We start from the raw sequence: 13,702 nt of genomic DNA on the forward strand, positions 1-13,702 counted from the left end.
ATCTAGATTCTACTGGAGATCTGACCCTGAATAACACTTTGCATTACTCAGCAGGGTCAATGTGTGTCAGTATTGGGATTAAAATAAGCAAAACATTCTCTGTGCTCTGCTGTCTCTCCAGACTGACAGCACTGGCGCTCAGCACCGCTGCTGTGTGTGAGCATGTTTCCGTCAGCGTGCAGCAGATCCTGAGGTGACTCACACAAGGGTGTGCCCCTGACAGGCACTCACAGGAACTTGTAGAAAGAGGAGATTAAAACAGGTTCTGGAAAACCTTTCCTCTCCTAAAACTGGACTTCATTTCCCCTCAAGTCAAAATGTGTTTAGACAAAGCACCGGGGAATATTTCCAAACAGGCCCAAGTGCAGTCAGAGCCAGGAACATTAAAGAGTTCTCACAAAGGTCTACTGTGTTTTATTGTATAGAGACTAAACAACACATCCCAGGCACACTAGGCTGGACAACCCGGACACTTCTGTGCTCTGGAGAAGCAGCTCACAATGTGGTGAGAGATGGTGTTTTGACACGAAGGGAAGAACTTTCTGAAACTAGACGAGCTTGTGGGGATGCCACAATGCACATCGGAGCGCAGAATGATAAGGGCCACGCATCAGACGTTAAAATATGGTTTCAGCGGCAAACCTCGACAGAAATTCAATGATGCTTAACTGCAGTAGAAATGTATAGGCTTAGACAGCTGAGGGAACTCAAAACACTTATTTGGGTTATCAGAGCCAAACTGTTATCGAACAGCACAATTGTTGGCAGCAGTAACATGAATGTCTGTGTGCAGTACTGTTATGCACAGGTGCACTGTGAAACACATAAACTCTGGATGCTCTCCTCTCTTATTTTCTCACTCATGGAGACCTCTGTAAGAAATAAACATGACAGCTCTGTCAGCAGAACAGGGAGAAGCAGCAGTTTGCTGGCATTACTGTACATTATCTAGAACGATTCTAGCAAAATGTAAGCATATGGAGATCCAGTATACACTATATCCTATAGACTTACTTCCTCTCCTTTCTACTTTTCAGTGTAAAATTAACCTTTTCTTGTTCTCTTGCAGCTAACACGCTGACACAGCCCCCCGAACATCTTCCGTCTGTATACTGTATGCTTCAATAATTAATTTAAGTGAATAAGTTATTAGAAATTATCTACTTCCTTGGTGGATGAAATGGTCTCCTCCTCCTAAGTAAAGGGCTCTGAGTCGTTTGGAATCAAAGGCACTCCATAAGTGCAAGGAATTATTTTAACATTATATCACAGACCACTCTGCACACAGAGCCCTAAGTACACTGCGTTTCTACTATGAAATAGTACTGATTATATAGATGCACAGTCTTTAAATACTCCTGTATACAAGATCAAGGCCTCTGAAGCACAGCCTGAGTAAAAGCACAGCTGACTGAGGCCTCGATCGCCTGCCCCAGGGGCACTGACGCATGCATACTGCCCCAGGGGCACTGAGCCAGGGATACTGCCCCAGGGGCACTGACGCAGGCATACTGCCCCAGGGGCACTGAGCCAGGGATACTGCCCCAGGGGACTGACGCAGGCATACTGCCCCAGGGGCACTGAGCCAATGATACTGCCCCAGGGGCACTGACACAGGCATACTGCCCCAGGGGCACTGAGCCAGGGGCACTGACGCATGCATACTGCCCCAGGGGAACTGAGCCAGGAATACTGCCCCAGGGGCACTGACACAGGCATACTGCCCCAGGGGCACTGAACCAGGCATACTGCCTCAGGGGGACTGCCCCAGGGGCACTGAACCAGGCATACTGCCTCAGGGGGACTGCCCCAGGGGCACTGAGCCAGGCATACTGCCCCAGGCATACTGCCCCAGGGTTACTGCCCCAGGGGCACTGATGCAGGCATACTGCCCCAGGGGCACTGAACCAGGCATACTGCCCTAGGGTTACTGCCCCAGGGGCACTGATACAGGCATACTGCCCCAGGGGCACTGAACCAGGCATACTGCCTCAGGGGGACTGCCCCAGGGGCACTGAGCCAGGCATACTGCCCCTCATCTCGCAGCAAAACGCTTACCGCAGGAGAAACCTTTTAAGCTTCTGTCTGCCAGCGCCGCGGCAGCGTTTACTTCTGAAAGGTTTAAAAACAAGCTGCTCTTTGAAATCAGAAGGGAAGAGGAAGGAAGTGAGCAAGCTGCTGTCGAAAGGGTCTAAAAGCACCTTTACAGTGAGGGAACGATACGTCTTACTGCTTTGTGATAGAAACCTGGTTTCAGCACAATTGTTTGGCCGTGATGCCCTTATTGGTGTCAGAGATTTATGGGTGCCGAGGGGAAAGTCATTAAACTAAAATGTCTATTAGCTTCATCTATCCTTCTTCGGAAAGCTGCTCTGGAGGGCTGTGCCCTGGACAGGACTGGTAGCTCAGCAGTGGGTATGCCTGAAAATTAATATTGAGCAGCAACAGCTCCAGCGACCTGGGAACTGCCTCAGGAGTGCTCAGAAAGCAATGGCTTGATCAAGGACACAAGCTAAAGACCCATGGTGAGACCCCAAAGCAAAAAACCATCTGCGAGAGGTACGAAAAAGTGTAAAAGTAATGTATCACTGTAGAGCAATTGTTGTATCATGCATGAAGCAGTAATATCAATGCCACTGTAATGAAACTCCCCGGAAAAAAATGAATTTGTTTATATTTTCATTGCCGTTTGGACAGTATGGTGCCAAAGTGTGTTTATGTGTTACTACCCAATTCCAGAACAGTTTTTTCCTGTTTTTTTGCTTTCGCGACAGCCATCACTAGCTACGTGCCTGATGACCTCAGATCAACTTCCTTTCTCGGTCTGATGTATCTAGGCAACAAAACAAACACCCTGCACAGCCGCCAGCGGCGCAGTGCCCAGCCACAAGCCCAGCCACAAGCACCACACGAAAGCACACCCTGCCTCTTAGGAGATGTGAATCTGAAACTTTGTGCCGGTCATTACAAAATGGAAACATTAATTCATCTGGGAAAGAAACAAGACGTTTCTCCCTCTTTTAGGCAATATTCAAGAGAACGTTTTTTGCATAATAATCAAGGAGGATCATGTGGAGTTTCCTTGCGCTGGCCCCCACGTTTTCACTTCAGCTGAGCTCCTTAACAAATTAGATTTATTGATCCCTTAATTCTCAGCACCTGATTGATTTCTAGCAGTTTTCTGCACTCAGGCCTTACAAATAATGTGTTTATGGGTTTTATTTTTTAAAAATATAAAGAGCTAAATTCTGTCTGGTATTAAGCCATTGCTCTCCTGTAGTTTTCGCTGTGCAGACAGAGGTGGGAGAGACACTGTCAGACTGAGTCACTGTCAGTAATGAGATTCCGCAGTGCTGCATGGACACATACTGTAAGTTCTTTTCAAACAATAAACCCGAGAAGACAGAAGGTATCCAACTTCAGGCACAGGATTCGTGCTAAATTCTAACCTCCGTCTACTGTTTAAGAACTGAAACTGTTTTAAAAGTATAAGGAAACTGTTTAATTGAACTGGAATAAATACCAGAAGAGACAAGGTACTCCAGAATAGGACTCCAGGACCTGTGGTGTAATTTAAGAGCTCACCTCAAGATATCTGGATTTTCTGCATAGCATAAATATTTCCTTTAACTCAACCTGATACCATCTTTAATATTATAGGGTACTGAGAGAACAGTTTTAATGCTAGCAGCCAATCTCAGTACAGCTTTTCAAATCAGTGACATCTCCGTCTAAATGCATGGTGAGATTTTACCAGACCCAGGCAACAGCCAGTTCCCTCGGGATCTCCAGCCCATTTTCCACCCTTAATCTCTGGGAAAACTCAAACCAATGAGTCCCATCCAAGACTGGTAACCGCATTTATTTCCAAGTTGAATTACTGCCTAAGTTCTATGTGCTTATTGTTCGCTCTAGAAAGATCAAAACAATACGCTACAAAATAGTCTATTTTTCTTATTCGGTTCTATAGTTTGCAAGAGGTTTCCACACTTATACTGTCCTGGCAGAACATTATATTTCAAACTGGCTTTTAAAACGGCCATCCCCTTTTCCAGTTCAGTCCCACTTTGGAAGTAAGGAGGGTCGTTTCCCTCTTGAATCGCACCAGATGAACTCTGCGGGTTTATTTTGCCAGTGGTCTCCATGGTGCATTCCTACCACTACATGTAATCCGTCTCTGTGTGTTTTTCAGTCCGAGGCTGTGCACGTGTGAGTTCTTGTGCTGGTCGCTGCCTGGGGTCTCCCGGGGAAGAGGGTGTGTGTGTGAGTGTCTTTAAAGGCCAGACTCGGGCAGATCAGCAATCCCGATCAATCACAGTAATGTACCTCACCCCGACGGCGCTTATGGGGAGAGTTTCCCTCTCGGTGCCACCTGCTACATGACAACCTATCCCTGGCACATCATTGCTCATGTTTCTAGCAGAACCTAAAAACATCAAATCAAATCAAATCTTATCTCTGCGCCAACGTGCTGCTGCTCCCCATCACAGGGCAGGACTCCGCCCGCTGCGCCAGACACGATCTGCCAGCGCGGGAGAGTGCCATGTGACACACCCTCGCACCTGGACCTCTTCCTTCAGCTCAGCTCCAATGGTTTGCATTAAATGCAGATCACCATAATCACTCGTAAAGACACGAAGCCCTCCCTCTCTCTCCTCGTCACTCTGAGATGACGGGAAGGGTCTGACGCCACTCGCGCTGTAAGCATATTTAGCAAAGATTTTGCAGCACCAACCTGCACCTTTTCCTACCACAAGAAACAGAATGCCAGATGTGTGGGTGAATAGACGCCTGTGTTTCACTGGGCCTTTTCTTCTGCAAGCACAGTGGGGCTTTTTGTTACAGGAAAAAGAAAAAAAAAGACGACACGAAGGCAGAATGGGTCTGGGTGGTGTCCGTATCGAAAGGGCTCAGGAAAGTTCAGGATGTGAATGTTAAAAAGCCATTGTGAGGGAGTCTGCATCGTGCCAGCCGTGCACTGGCTCCTGCCCGCAGCCGGGTCTCGGGCGTGAATAGCCTGGCTGTGAGGCCCTGGGTCTGAACAATGTGTGTACAGTCTGAAAGAACAGTGTGGAGCTGGAGGTGTGTGCAGTGGTCCTGCAACAGCCTGAACATCATCTGCAGAAGAGCCAAGAAAGGCGAGCGCTGACCCATCTCAAACATGAAATTATGAGAAGGACTATTTTAAGTGTCTGAGTCACAGGTTTAATAATACTGACGAATTCAGCCAGGTCATTTTTTTCTTTTGACATTTTACACGAAAAGAATATCCAAGCGCCAGATCTGAAAAAGTATTCCTACGGGAGTATCCCTTACAAGGGGAAACTGCCTGGTCAATAGCTGTTGATCAGAAACATACAGAGACTGAACTCGCCTTTAGATCACTCAGCTTTTTGTCGATCAGTATGAACGGATGAGCTTTGCAAAAACACTAAATTAGACCTCCTATCGATATTATGCCAGTTTACCAGAAAGTATGGAAAGCAATTATCCGTTGGCATTTATCCCTGCAACCGTAATCGCCCTGCTTTTACATCGTATTCTAAATTGGCAATTAAAACAATACGTCCCAGGGGCCTGGACATAAGGCACATACTGTCTGCCTGCAAGCCCAGAGCTTCGACTTCTGTGGCCTTAAGGAAGAGGCAGGCCGGAGCAGGCAGCAGGAGTGCCCTCACTGAGCTGCGTCTGCAGCAGAGAGCTGTGCTCACAGGGCTGCAGTCAGGCTGGGTGCTCTCCGTCTGCTGCTGTCCCCCGGGAGAAGATGCAGTATTTTCACGTCATCACACAAAGTGCAGCAGAGCTTGGTTTTCCAGTGTCTGTAATGCATGCTGGCTTTCTCACCCTGTCTTCCCTTTGACATGCCACTGATTAGAACCACAATCACCTCCCTCAATTTCATTATTTACCAAAAATTATGAGCAAAAGCACAGTCACTATATGAAAAATCACACAGGGCATTTTACACTGGGAGAGAAGAAACAGTAGAATTTTCTGCACGTGAAGCTCCTTTCCCGGCTCGTTTGAAATGTCTGATTACCTTTTCAGCTGCTTGACTCTCAGCTGGGGGGTGTCTTGTGAAAGACATCAACTCGCTGGCTGCAGAACACAGCATTTCAGAGCGAGATCGATACACATTTGGTGAACCACAGTTCAGCGACAGCCATATGTTAGTATCGTATGTAAATAATAATGAATTAGCTCTTTTATTTCAAGATATTTTTTTAAACTAGGACAATAGTGCACAGGGATGTCATTGAAGAAGCACAGAGCAGCCTATGTACTTTAAAATGAAATGAGATCTTTCTGAAAAGAGAATAATAGTTTTACAAGCTCCTAACAGTTTTACAGAGCGCTGACACTGTACTTCATATTTTAGCAGATGTTATTCTAGAAATGCCCCCATACCCAATAAATTATTTCAGGGGGAGAGCTTGTACCTCACTTCCTTTTTTTCTCCTCATTCACTTTGTGGGGCACATTTCTCCCCATTGTTGACGGAAATTGTTTCACATTGGAAATTTGTCATTCAGCTCGTTGGTAGCAGGCATTGGTCATATGGGGCTTACATCCCCTTGGAAAGGAGTCATTTAGACTGTCAAAGTAACCTGCATGTCCGTGAGAAGTGACAGGGAAGAGGAGCTCCTGATCAAAACCTACACAAAAGCAGGAAGACCATGCAAACTCCACACTGAAGGTCATCTCAAACTGGAATCGAACCCAGGATCCGGGAGCAGCCATGCAGCAGTGCTCATCACCTCGCGCCTGTGCTTCCTGCAGACTACAGCAGCCGAACCCTAGCGGCTATCGCACACACCGAGAGGAAAGCATTTTGTTCCTAAAACGCTCCACAGTTTAATTTTAGGATTGATGTCGAAAGGAAGCCTGCCAGTTAGGCTCTAATTAAAACCTAACTGGGTTCTTTAAATGGCTTTTCTCCAAAACATCTGGTTTTGCCACAATTCAGTCTAAAGGCTCCTGACTTAACTGTGTGGCAGGATGCTTTTTGAAAGATGCACAAATTCAAGTGACAGCAGGGAAGGGGAGGAGTAACCGTCGATAAAATCTACAAGAGGAAGAAGGGACTCTTTTTCTTTAAAGAGACCGGCACAGCTCAGACAAGGCCACACTGACATCCTGCAGCTGCAGGGAGCAAGCGGACTAAATTCACATTCAAACAAAAAGTCATTTAGACACAAGCACAAGGACATGTTGTAATCACAGCAAAATACTAAGGATGAGGTGCTAAGGATGTAAAAATACTAAGGATGAGGTTAAAAAAAACAAACAGGAAAAACTTCCCTGACCATAACAACACTGCAATCAAGTGCCATTAGAAAATCAATTCATTGCTTTTTTTTAGGCGCAATACCAACAAACATGTGTAATCTTGTGCCCAGTTACTGTGTAAATAAAAAATACCAATATATTTCATTTTCATTGAATTGTTAAGTCAGCTGAAAACAGGTTCTCCTTTACCATAACAACCTCGCCAAACGACTCACACACCTGTGTTACAGTGAAGACAGTGACAGAAACAGTGATCTATCAAAAATATAGAATAGAACAAGACAGGACCTTACAGGAGCCCGCAGTGCTAACCAGTGCAGCTCACTCCAGTTGAGCCAGTAATTGGAAGACTGAAATGACTGGCATAAGTCAGGCACTGCTCTCTGATACAGGTATTCTAAAGTGCACTGTGGCACCGACAGCTGGAATCGATTATTAAGACAGGAAGTGCTTTCCCAGTCAAGTGTCTGGACATTACTTCAAACCAGCAAAGCATTTCTTTAGCAAGCGAGCATTTAAAATCTCCAACTCCTTGCCGTTTTGTTCAGCCGTACAGTAGTTTGAGCCCTGCACACGCGCATGCGTGCTGCGGAGGAAGCCAGCAGCGACAGCGGGTGTACAAACACAAACACGGAGCGCCGCTTTGCTTGCGTCGTTGAACCTCCACAGCATGTGCGGTGGTGGCAGATCCCCCCGCGTCGCCGCTGTGACATTCAGCAGACTGTTACTGAAGCAACGTGCTCGCACCGCAGGCAGGGCTGTAAGTGAAACACACTGTATAAACCCGCCCGCTTTCTCGCCGCTTCATCCAATACAGCGACACGGGGGAGCCAGCAAGCCACCGTTCGCAACAAAGAGTACGCAGAAAACAAAATGATATAACGTATAAAAAGTCTATAAAATGAGAAGGGCTGATCTTGAAGAGGCTACGTACCACACAGCAACTTAGGTGGTGATGCTGGCATCCACTACGTCTTCCAGGAAATGCCAGAAAAAACCCTGTATAACTACTGTATCTATTCAGAATGAACAGTGAAAAATAATGGAGGTTCATTTGAAATCTGAGATTAGGAGAGACTCTTCATAGCTCAAAGGGTTCTGAGAGTCTAGAACAAGCTACCTGTCCATGTTGTTAAGATGATACCCTGGCAGGCACCCATCAAGAAACAGCCAGAGGAGATCCTGGCATCAACTAACCACTAACTACACATCGGACTACATGAGCCTAACGGCCTCCTCTCAACTCAAACCTTGCCTGTTCTTTTTAAGAGCATAGTGCGTACTGCCTGGATCACACCACATTCTCCATGGTTATCCCAAAGTCCAAGAGCAGGTCCTCGCAAAACAGATCTCCTGCTTTCAACAAACTGAAACCCTGCAGTTCTGCAGCTTTTCTACACAGATTGGCTGAACCCACCCAGGCCAAGGGAGCCTAAGCATTCGTGGCCCTCCATCTGAATTGTTGACTTCAAGCTTGCTATCGCTTTTCACAGCATATTGTAACGCTTACGGCCGACAAGCACTGTGTGTAAGAGCCGGCGTACCAGAGCAGGTGACGTCACCGCCCTTCCCTGTGATAGCAGGACCACAGGTACTGGGCTGTGGAGAGATCTCTCTTTAGCTCACGGGGCTAGGTCGCTGCAGAGAGACGCGGAAGTCCCGGGTTCGAGCCTCCAGTCGGGATGGGGCCGACCAGATGCGGCAAGGGCGCCCGCCTGAGCCCCCGTTGCGTTACAATATCATTGGTTAAACAGGAGTATGAAAGAGTCTGCCCCAGCTTCTCTTGCAGTGTAAGGCTCAGGGCACGTGGCTCTGCGACACCAGTCCGTCAAGCAGAAGGGCGGAGCAGCGCTGTCAACAGAGCAGAGGAGCGTGGGTTAGAGAACAGCGCAAGCCCACACTGAACTCACCGCCCTCAATCTCCTTCACATTCCAGTGCAGTTTTCAATGAACTAATCACACACACCTTCTTCCACCTGCCTACGCAGACCAGCCTGACACTCCACTCCTTGCTCAGGATTGGGTTTTACCCAGCTAGAGCTGCACTGTTTCCTGTTCCCTCCCCACAAGATTTCTGGTTCTGACCCCTGGCTTGTTTCTGGCTTTGTCTTCTGGATCTTGACTTGGTTTTTGTGGACTGCTTCCTTTGTGGACTTATATATTTTTTTGTCTCTCTCCCCTTAACGTTCTTTGTGGATTTACTGTTTTCTGACCCTGGCCTGACCCATGTTTCTGGATAAACTTCTACTTTCTCCAGAGGGGTCTTCCGGATGGTAACACAGGCAGCACCTGGGCTAATGCTCTCGTCATGCAGGTGAGGGACAAGGTCTGGAAGCTCCCGGCCTGCTGTCTCCTCAGGCTGGGTTACTTCTCCTGTCTCGGGACGGGGAAGACATGGCCAGAGACCTAGAGCAATACAGCAGAGGGACCCCCGGCGGTTTTTGTTGCAGATAATTGGCTTCTGCAACTATTCGTGTCAATGGCTTTGCAAATGAAGGCAAGTGGAGACAGATACACACTAGATTATGGGCCGCTCGTGTCCAGGCTGGTTCAGAACCGGTCCCGAGATCACTGCTGCCTCAGTACAGCAACAGATACTACTGCTGTTGCCCAGCCCTACCTCACGTTCATCCTAACAGCCAGCTGCCATGTCACCCTGTAACTCCCAGCTGGCAGCCCACTGCAGCTCAGCAGGTGTGAGCCTGGTCAGTACCTGGATGGGAGACCTCCTGGGAAAAACTAAGGCTGCTGCTGGAAGAGGTGTTGGTGGGGCCAGTAGGGGGCGCTCACCCAGCGGACTGTGTGGGTCCTAATGCTCCAGTATAGTGACGGGGACACTGTATTGTAAAAAGGTGCCGTCCTTCAGATGAGACGTAAAACTGAGGTCCTGACTCTCTGTGGTCATTAAAAATCCCAGGGTGTTTCTTGAACAGAGAAGGGGTTTTACCCAATCATGGCCTCCTAACAACCCCCATCTCTGAACTGGCTCCATCACTCTGTTCTCCTCCCACTGAGAGCTGGTGTGTGGGGAGTGGACTGGTGCACTCTGGCTGCCGGTGCATCGTCCAGGTGGGGCTGCACACTGGTGGTGGTGGAGGGGATCCCCATGACCTGTAAAACGCTTTAAGTGGAGTGTCCAGAAAAGCATTATATAAGTGTAAGCAATTATTAAAAAGAGACACACTGTGTGTCTCAGTTTGACTCCAAAAATATGTAGAATTAATTCATGGCTGACCATGATGTGTAAGACATGTTACAAGCTGTTTTGGGATAATCTTGGAATGTGGAACACGGAAGAGAATGTAAAGTCTCCAAGAGCTTCTGCTTACGCAGATAAAAGTTTAATCCTTCCTGGCTCAATGGAGTTTCATATTGGGAACAAGACAGTACACGTTTGTTTGATATTAAATGGCATTTTGCATTATGCTCTTGAGATAATTTCAGTCTTTTTTTCCTACGCGTCCACAGAACTCAAATGGAGAGAATGACAAGATGACAGAGTCCCACGTGGAGGTGTTCATATTGTAAATATTTACCACCAAATAGAAACTCTGTAAGGGCTGTCTGGGGTGTTCCTGCAGCAGAGGGATGGCTTGCGTTCTCACGCTCGCCGATGTGCCCTTTGACCCAGACTGCTGGTGCCGCTCGGCGCTCGGCGCTCGGCTGCTTCGGCCTGCCGTGAAGCAACCAGCACCTGCTGGCCTGAGCTCCACTGGAAACAAAACCCATCTAGAGGAGTAAGAACACAAGCAAGGTGACAAACGAGAGGAGACCATTTGACCCATCTCGCCCGTTTGGTAGTTAGTTGATCTCGTTCAGCCTTCCTTGAAAGAAGCCAGCTAGTGTAGAGAGATCTGTATCTTCCACCTCTCCTAGCAGCTCCAACTAGGCTGGCAAAGTGCCGAAAGCCCTGTTCACGCCGAGGCTGGGATTGCTGCCTCCCTGCAAGCGCTTTTCTCTGCGGTTCCTTCCCCTGCTCGCTTGCCCACCCCAGGTTTTGTAAATCGGCCAAAGAAATGATTTCAGCCGCAAGTGGCCCGTGCTGTCGGACTCCCGGGAGTGGGGGTGTGGAGGAACGCTGAAACAGTCTTGCTTGGACTGATGATCGCTCGTATCATTTGCTAAAGCGCCAGAACCGCGTGGCTTTCGTTCAGGGGCCGATACGTGTGGAGAGGTGGTGAGAGCCCATGGAAGATGAAGGTCCACAACACAAAGGAATAATGTGGGAACACAAGCTGGTGAGCTGGGAAACACAAGCCACGCTCCAGAATATTATCGGAATTATAATTATTACGAATTACAATGATTAATTATAATTAATAATAATTATAACATTATTATAATAATCAATTATAATAATATATATTATATAATATGTTATGTATATTATAATACATAACAATATATGTGATTATATAATTATGAATAATTATAACGAATTATTAGTAATTATAATTATTAGGAATTATCCACTGCCTGGGCTCACGCTCTCTGTGCAATCCGCAAGAGGTAGCGGCAGTTCTGAAGACTTCAAAAGGTTAAGAGCACTTCACAGTTCTGCAGTTCAGGCTCAAGCTGGGTGTGGCGCAGCGGGACTGTCCTGTTCAGTGTGTTTTCTGAGCGCCCGAGACGCAGGTGGGAGGTGAGCAGCAGAGTGCAGGCCTTGACACAGGCCCCGCGCAGAAGGGCTCTGCAGGAGGGTCATTATGAAGAAACAGCCCCCCACAGAGCACGAGTGGTGTTCTTGGTAGCAGCTCAATTACTCATTTTAGTGGAGACATCTAATGTGCTAATTTGTTACACAAACAGGCGTCAATTTGCAGCCTAATTACATGCAAAACATACCTTCTACCTCCTCTTGGGAGGTACACTCTGAATGAAATGAGGCCTGCATTCCCATCGCCAGAAAACCCAACAGATTGAATATGCTGGTGCTCTGCCCATCCCACGGCAGGAGCACCTTTCCTCTGCAGTTCTGCACATTTAGATTTGACAGAACATACAAATTGCCGCTCTCGCCTTTTGGATAAATGGGAAACTAAAACGCCACCCTAGCAGAACTGCGATCTGTAAAGATCGACAGTTTTTCCAATATTTACGCAAACCCTTCTGCAGGTGTTACTATAGATCCAAAAATGTATTAAAGCAAATACAGCTCATTTCAGATGGTTCATGCACTTTATAGCAGCGCCTGCTGGACGGCAGACTAACTGTGCTCAAAGGTAAGACGTTCAAGTTTATTGTAAGATCTTCCCACATGGAAATGGGAATCGTGTAAACTTCCGCTTTTGTCCCAAAACACAAAAACTATTGGCATCTGTTTCAAAATGCACACACTAAACTGGTGAGTTTTACAGTGCCTTCTCTGGTACAGCAAATCTACTGCCTGGTGTTCAGGCAGTCAGTCCCTGCACAGAGAGAGCATTCTCACCTCTTTTGCTTGTTAAGACACCAGAGAGATAATGAAACAGTAATGCCTTTCTTAGCAGTCACTGCAGGTGCACTGCATGCCTCCCTACTGTCTGAGTATACTGTATATATTTATTCCTGTTGCATGGTGTGCTGGCTTTTGAGAGGTGCTACTGCACCTGAAACACATTTGGCTGTGCTAAACCAGAGTTCTAACTGAGAGCAGAGAATGAGAGAAACCATGCAATTGTGAGAAATGAGAAAAAAGCTCCAGTATTTTCCAATACTGCCTGACAGAAAAGCCCATCGCCACTGAGGCTCATCACTCCAAACAGGCGCGGTCTCTCAGGTACGGGCTGCAGCACCAGCGGTGCCAGGGTGAGATTTAGAGAGACCACAGGGATTCTCTTCTCAAGAGAGAGGGAGCAGCTCAGCAGCAGAGGTCTGTGTGGACCAGCTCAGAGCACAGGCCGCTTAGTACCCTCATCACGCACCAGTCCTGCTCTCTGCCTATGAAATAAAAAAAGCTCTTATCAAAACCCTGACCTCATCCATTACAGGCAGAAACAGTAATACCTTTGTAGAAAATAAACTCTCTTTCTGGACCAAAAGCCACTTCTTCTTTTCAGCAGAGTGGGGCAATGCACAGAATTAAGACTAACCTCTGAAAGCCCTGGTCAGCTGACAGCACTTGAAGGTGCTGGTTCTGTCAACTTTCTCACAGCAGCGCCAAAGCCCAGTTCTCACCAGCTGTGTCAGATAAACCAAACAATCCAAAAACAACATCATTCCTTCATCCTGAAGTCGGTGTGGTGGCTCTGTGGCTCAGGATCTGGAAGGTTGCCGGTTTGTATCCCGCAGCCGGCAGAGGAATCCTACTCTGTTGGGCCCCTGAGCAAGGCCCTTCGCCCCAACTGCTCCAGGGGCGCCATCTAAATGGCTGACCCTTCGCTCTGACCCCAAGCTTCTCTCCCTGTCTGTGTGTCTCAGGGAGAGCAAGTTG

General features: G+C 47.4%; 1 protein-coding gene across 3 annotated transcripts in view; it reads right to left on the minus strand.

Annotated features, from left to right (window-relative positions):
- Positions 1 to 13,702, minus strand: part of LOC148655414 (fatty acyl-CoA reductase 1) — an 80,481-nt gene that overhangs the window by 23,088 nt on the left and 43,691 nt on the right. The gene's annotated exons all lie outside the window — the stretch shown is intronic.

Source organism: Lepisosteus platostomus, chromosome 9, assembly GCF_059453375.1.
Source record: "Lepisosteus platostomus isolate fLepPlt1 chromosome 9, fLepPlt1.hap1, whole genome shotgun sequence".
In the NCBI taxonomy this organism is placed as follows: Eukaryota; Metazoa; Chordata; class Actinopteri; order Semionotiformes; family Lepisosteidae; genus Lepisosteus; species Lepisosteus platostomus.